The following is a 5,738-nucleotide window of genomic DNA, read 5'->3' as shown; positions in this document are numbered from 1 at the left end:
TGATGCTGTAATGTATGTTGCATCACTGCCTGCAAAAAGTCACTGAAATTTAATAGGATTTCTTGAAGGCAGTAAGAATTGTTCTTTCATGTATCACATGGTATTGACTCAGCATCTTAGAATACAATTGTTATATACTTCTGTTTATGACTGGGGAAGTGAATTGTATGTTTATGCTGATACATATAAATGATAAAAACATCAATATGCTTTTCCTCTTCAGATGAAACATCCATATACTTGCAGTAAACATCTAATTCAGCTAAGCAAAATCCTGACACCACTTCCAACTACTTTATAAATTTATCTGTCAAATGACATTTTTCATACTCTATTTTACTTATTCTGAATTATTTATGTTAAATTACATCAATTAGAGATTTAGAATGAATGACAATAAGGTTCCCATGGAATAATCAGACATCTGTTGTTGTTTTTCACTCAAAGGCATTTTTCTAACCTCAGCTTTTTAAAATTCCTGGTCTACCTTTCTACAATGAAGAAACAACACAGAAGTGATACTCGGGAGAAGATTTTTTTACCCCACAAAAACCTAGATCGAGATGTGAATATATTATTCTGAGATTACAGTTCAATGAATGCAGAACGTAACTGAAAGGATTTTCCTTCCTCCTCTGTGGATTGTAACTGAAAATATGTGTTGGAGGAAGGCTGGCCATAGCTGCTAAAGCAGAGGACAGTCAATTTAAGCATCACCATTCTGTAATCTTTTCTTTTTTCGTTTTTCTTTTTTTTTTGGTGCTTGTCATTGCAGTCCTTCAAATGAGTTTATTTTCAGTGATTTCTCTTCCCCATCACCTACAACCAAGTACATCATCACCCAGTCTCAGCAAAGTATAAACCATCTTGAGGTAAACTATATTTTGCTCGGCTTTAGCTTCTTTTCCCAAGGAAAATGTAGTTATCCTCTGGGTCACTTTCTCAGTACAGAAAGTATACATACTGCAGGCACTTCTATGCATAATTGATAAGGTGGGACACAAAGAGGAACAGATTCTTAAGAGAATTCATGTAATCTAATCACATTTTCTTGGGTATTACAAAAAATATATATAAGCTATCTCCAGTGCTTGTACCCTTCCCCTTTCACTTCTTGCTGACACACACTGGAAATACAATGTTTTTCAGGCTCTTTTTGCATATGAAAAATATTTGTATTGTATCCCAAAATACATGCCAACATACAATTAAAATTTACCCAGTTTGCACAGTAGGGTCATTTTCTTTCCCAGAAACGTGCATGAGCTCAGCCCTGGACTGACCCCTAGTCCTCTCTGGGAATTGGCTCTGCAGAACTGACTAACCGTGAAATCCATAACAAATCAAGCACAGATAATATTTTTAGAAAGGCAAGCAAATATAAACCTTTCTTCTTAAACACATTAGAACCTACATTTCATACCTGAAAAGAGATAAAAAAAAAAAAAAAAAAGCCCAAATTTGGTAATTTCTGAGCTACAAACACTTGCAATCTATGTATCAGTGGTGAAAAAAAGAAAGCCTTTTGCCTTTTTTCATGGGGGTCATTACAGATCAGATGATAATTTCTCACAGCAGAAACCTTCCAAATGATGCTGGTACAATTCCTCTGTACCACAGCTGGCTTACAGTTACAGCACTTTCTTCTGCCATTACAAAAGTCAGTGTATAGGTTGATGTTTTGCTTATTTTCAAAATGCACCAGAACTCCCAGCACAGGAAAAACCCACATCTAAACACAGTATCTGTGCCACCTTGGCACTACTATTCTGTTGGGTTTTGGTCACTAAATGTAAAAGAAGAGAAACACTCACTTAGCTCAAGCCTGTGAGATACGCACATGAACTAGGGAGCTCACCTTTGGAGTTGTAGCAGGCAAGAATCGAACCCTGGAGTTCTAATTCAAGGAGTTGTTCAGCCAGCCATGGAGATGTACCTTCAATATCATTTGTTGGTACCTACTGAATCACACTCACTCTCTCTCTCTCTCTCCACAAACAAAATACATGTAATTTCTTACTAGTAGGACACTTAAATTTCTATGAAAATGAAAACTGAGGGTAATTTTGCATATAACCACTTCCAGAACTTAGTTACGAAAGAAACATTCAAGAAAAAAATAATAATCAGAAAACCTCAGAACTTGGCTGATACCAAAGTAGTCTGTTTATTTAAAGAAACTCTTTGGATTCCAGAACTATGGGGATATAAAATCAACTGCTGTAGTACGAGGCACTGGAAAAAACGGTGTTCATGGACTACATAATTTAAAAGATTGTGCAATTAAAGATCTGTATAATTCTTTGTAACATTCTAACTGCAGTTTCTATAAAACCCATAAACTAGATGGTAGCATATAATTATTAGGCCAGCATTTACGGCTTTAGTTATCATAGCACTGTTAATTTAAACACCATTATTAACAGAACCAATACTGAAGTATGCATAGCTCTAAGCAGTAGTATCTGCATGACATTCTGCAAAAGTAAAAAATGCAGTTCAGTTCCCATCACTGCTAGTCAATACAAATCTTTGAAGAAAGATAGAAAACCTGTTGAAGCAATACATGACACATAGGAATAGGGTGGTGGAAAGTCTGCAATTTACCATCATCCATTGATAACGTTCAGAGCTTCAGTGGAGGAATGAAAACAAAAGCAAACAGGAAAAAAATAATAAAAACACCTGAAGGCATGCTTGCTTGCTCCCAGTGAAAATCACACAACTTTGGAATCTTTAAACGCAACAGGAAAGACAGTTACATCATGACATCTCCATGTGCCCTCTCCTGTCTTCCACTATTTATATTTAACGTTACTTTAAAAAAACAGAAGTAGGAAGTAAGAAAATTCTCATTAACTGTGAAGATAAATCCTCCCAAGCAACATTTGCAAAAGGTATTCTTATTTCTATCATTTTTATAATACCTATGCCGCCATTTCCCATGCTTCACAGGCAGGCACTCATTTTTATCTAGATTAAAATTTTCAGATCTCCACAAGCTAACCTGAACCTACTCAGTGTGGCTGGACAAAGGTGCCTTGTGTATTTGCTGTGCCAGCCACAGAGCCTATGCTGCCCACGGGCTGTTCAGGGCTGCTCACTTCTGCTAGGCTCCTGCGATCAGCTGCTAGAGACGATGGCGGGATTGCCCTTTCGGGATGACTGATTTATGCCCATCAAGTCCTCTCACATTTCCTACACCACCGGTTTGAAATAAAACGTGAAAGGGTAAACAACAGCAGTTAATCACAAGCTCAGCCCTGTTCTCATCCGCATTTAAGACATGACAGTCTCCACTACGAATCACATTTCATAAACCGGCATAAAGCCGACAAGGGAAATGTTGCTCTCACCTGACTTCAGCCATCTTCCCTTATGAAAGTGACCCTGTGAAAAGACTGTGTCACTGCTTTTGAGTCCACATGTAAAGAATAAGGACATTTGTATCAAACAGAGAAGGACACGAGTCTTCTCTGACTGGTGGTACCTGTTCTATAGGAATTGTTCACCTTCATCAGAAAACAAAGAAGTAACGCCAGCCCAAATTTAGGAACCTTTGAGCAATTATATGTGGCACATGCATGTCCCCAAACCCAGATACCACCAGCACATTAATACCAAGAAAAAACCACTTTGTTGCTAAGAACTGAAACAGGCCCTACCAAACCGCTCACAACCATTATGTGCAGTGAGAAAGACAGACAGACATAATAAACAAACAGACTTTTTTATTCCCCTTCTTAGACTGTGCAGCAGTTTTGTAGCCACTTTGCAGTGCCTGTTCCAGCCTAAAGCTTTATTCGCTCTACACTGATTCCGCAGGTTTTCCTTAGTAACTATCCCAGCGATGGTGATTAATGCCAAGCCCAGCACGCATTACAGGTCTGCCTGACTCAGGTCTGTAGCTTTTGGTTCTCCGTCTACATGAGAAATCCTCACCCTTTTAACAGCCTATTTTTAGCTGAAAGAAAAATTGATCTCTTTTTTGTTTTGGTTTGGTTTACAAAATAAAAACTCCCAGAAGAGTTACTGCTTCTAACCTGAATTGTGACTGCAACATCTTGCATTTTCCATGTTTTATTTACCTTGCTGTATGTATTATTCAATTCCAGAAAGATTCCTAGAGAGCAGTCACACCACATCGTTGTCTGGAGGAGTAACACAGGGAATAGTAGCCTGAAGGAGTAACACAGGGAATAGTAGCCTGGAGGAGTAACATAGGGAACAGTAGCTTCCTTTTCCCCTCCCCTTTTTTTTAGCCATGTAGAATGTTAACTTTAGTAAAATGTTAACTTTAGTAAAATATAAGACCAAAATAAGTCTAACCTATCTTTATTGCTTTGGTAGCTTCTACATATTTTTTTTTTAATTATGCGTCTGAAATCTTAGCTCATCTACACTGTCTGAAAAGCACAGTCATTCCATCAGGATGCAATCATTATTATTAAACACTGCTTCACTTTTTCCAGGTTGGCTGACAAAAGCTTTTCATGCAAACTGTACTCACCTATTTGCAAGGATTTTTTCAGTATTTTTGAAAATGGTTGGGTTTATTTTTCTGTTAATTTGGAGGTGGTAAAACAATTAAAAAACTGATCGTACAGTTTTTAGTCTTCTCAAGGTTTATGCGGGAGTAACAACATGATTTTGAAGATGGGTTATCTCACAGAAGAGGTGTTTAATGGCCTTGCTGTCTTGCAGTCTATTTGGCAGTGGATGGGGCACTCTGTTCATTACTTGATGGAAAAGAAAATGTTATTAACTTGCATTGCTGCTCTTTATTCCTGGTGTGGGAAGGTGATGTAACTAGAGAAATTGAAGATTTCTTTGGAAATCTTTACTACGCTATTTCTAGACTCCCTGAAGTAAACGTGCATGTTTCAGTAGCGCTCAGGGCTATAGAAAGAGGCAACTGGTCCTTTCGACCTTCAATAACTGGAATAATCAGCCTAAACCACTTTGTATGCACCACTGACTATATATTTTAGTATGGTCAAACCCTCTGATTAAAGTAGTCCCCTCATCTGTTACTTTTTGATAAACTGCAAATCCTGCTAAAACAAAGAACACATATTAATTGTTCAAGATAACAAGATAAAACATGAAACCCGCTTTAATACAAGAAAAGAGATTATGCAGGTTGCTTGGCATAATGCTAACCATAAATACTTTCACTGTCATGGGTGAAGGAAAGAGAGTTTGTGGTCCTGAAAACCTGCCTGCATTTATTTTTCCTGATCATATTAGCTCATTTAGCAGTGACACTATTTTCCCTACTAACCTTATGTCTTCTTCAACTGTGGTTTAGGCAAAATGATCTACTAACCAAAAATAACCAGTTCTATTAATACCTGACTTCAAGTTACTTTCATAGACTTAAAAAGCTAACTCAAGGCTCCCAAACAATAATGTTTATATATCCATGTTAGCACAATTCAGCGTACTAAAAATAATTTTACATTTTCCTCCTCAGAGTTAACTGAAAGAAAGCCTCACAAATAGCTGTATAGCTGTTAAGAAACAACGTAACAACATCTGATCAAAACTCAACTCTACTGAATTTTTAGTTGAACTTTTACATTTATGCAAACTAATTCTTTTTTTTTTTTTTGTTAATTAAAAAAATACACCTAAAATAGTAAGAGGGAAAATTAGTTTGTATGGAATGAAAGAGCTAGAAAGTAATGGAAATAAGCAAAAAGCACGGACTCTTTATAGTCCTTACCCACTTTATT

The sequence above is a fragment of the Falco punctatus genome, assembly GCF_963210335.1.
Source record: "Falco punctatus genome assembly, chromosome: 1".
NCBI classification, from domain to species: domain Eukaryota; kingdom Metazoa; phylum Chordata; class Aves; order Falconiformes; family Falconidae; genus Falco; species Falco punctatus.
This window is presented reverse-complemented; position numbering follows the sequence as displayed.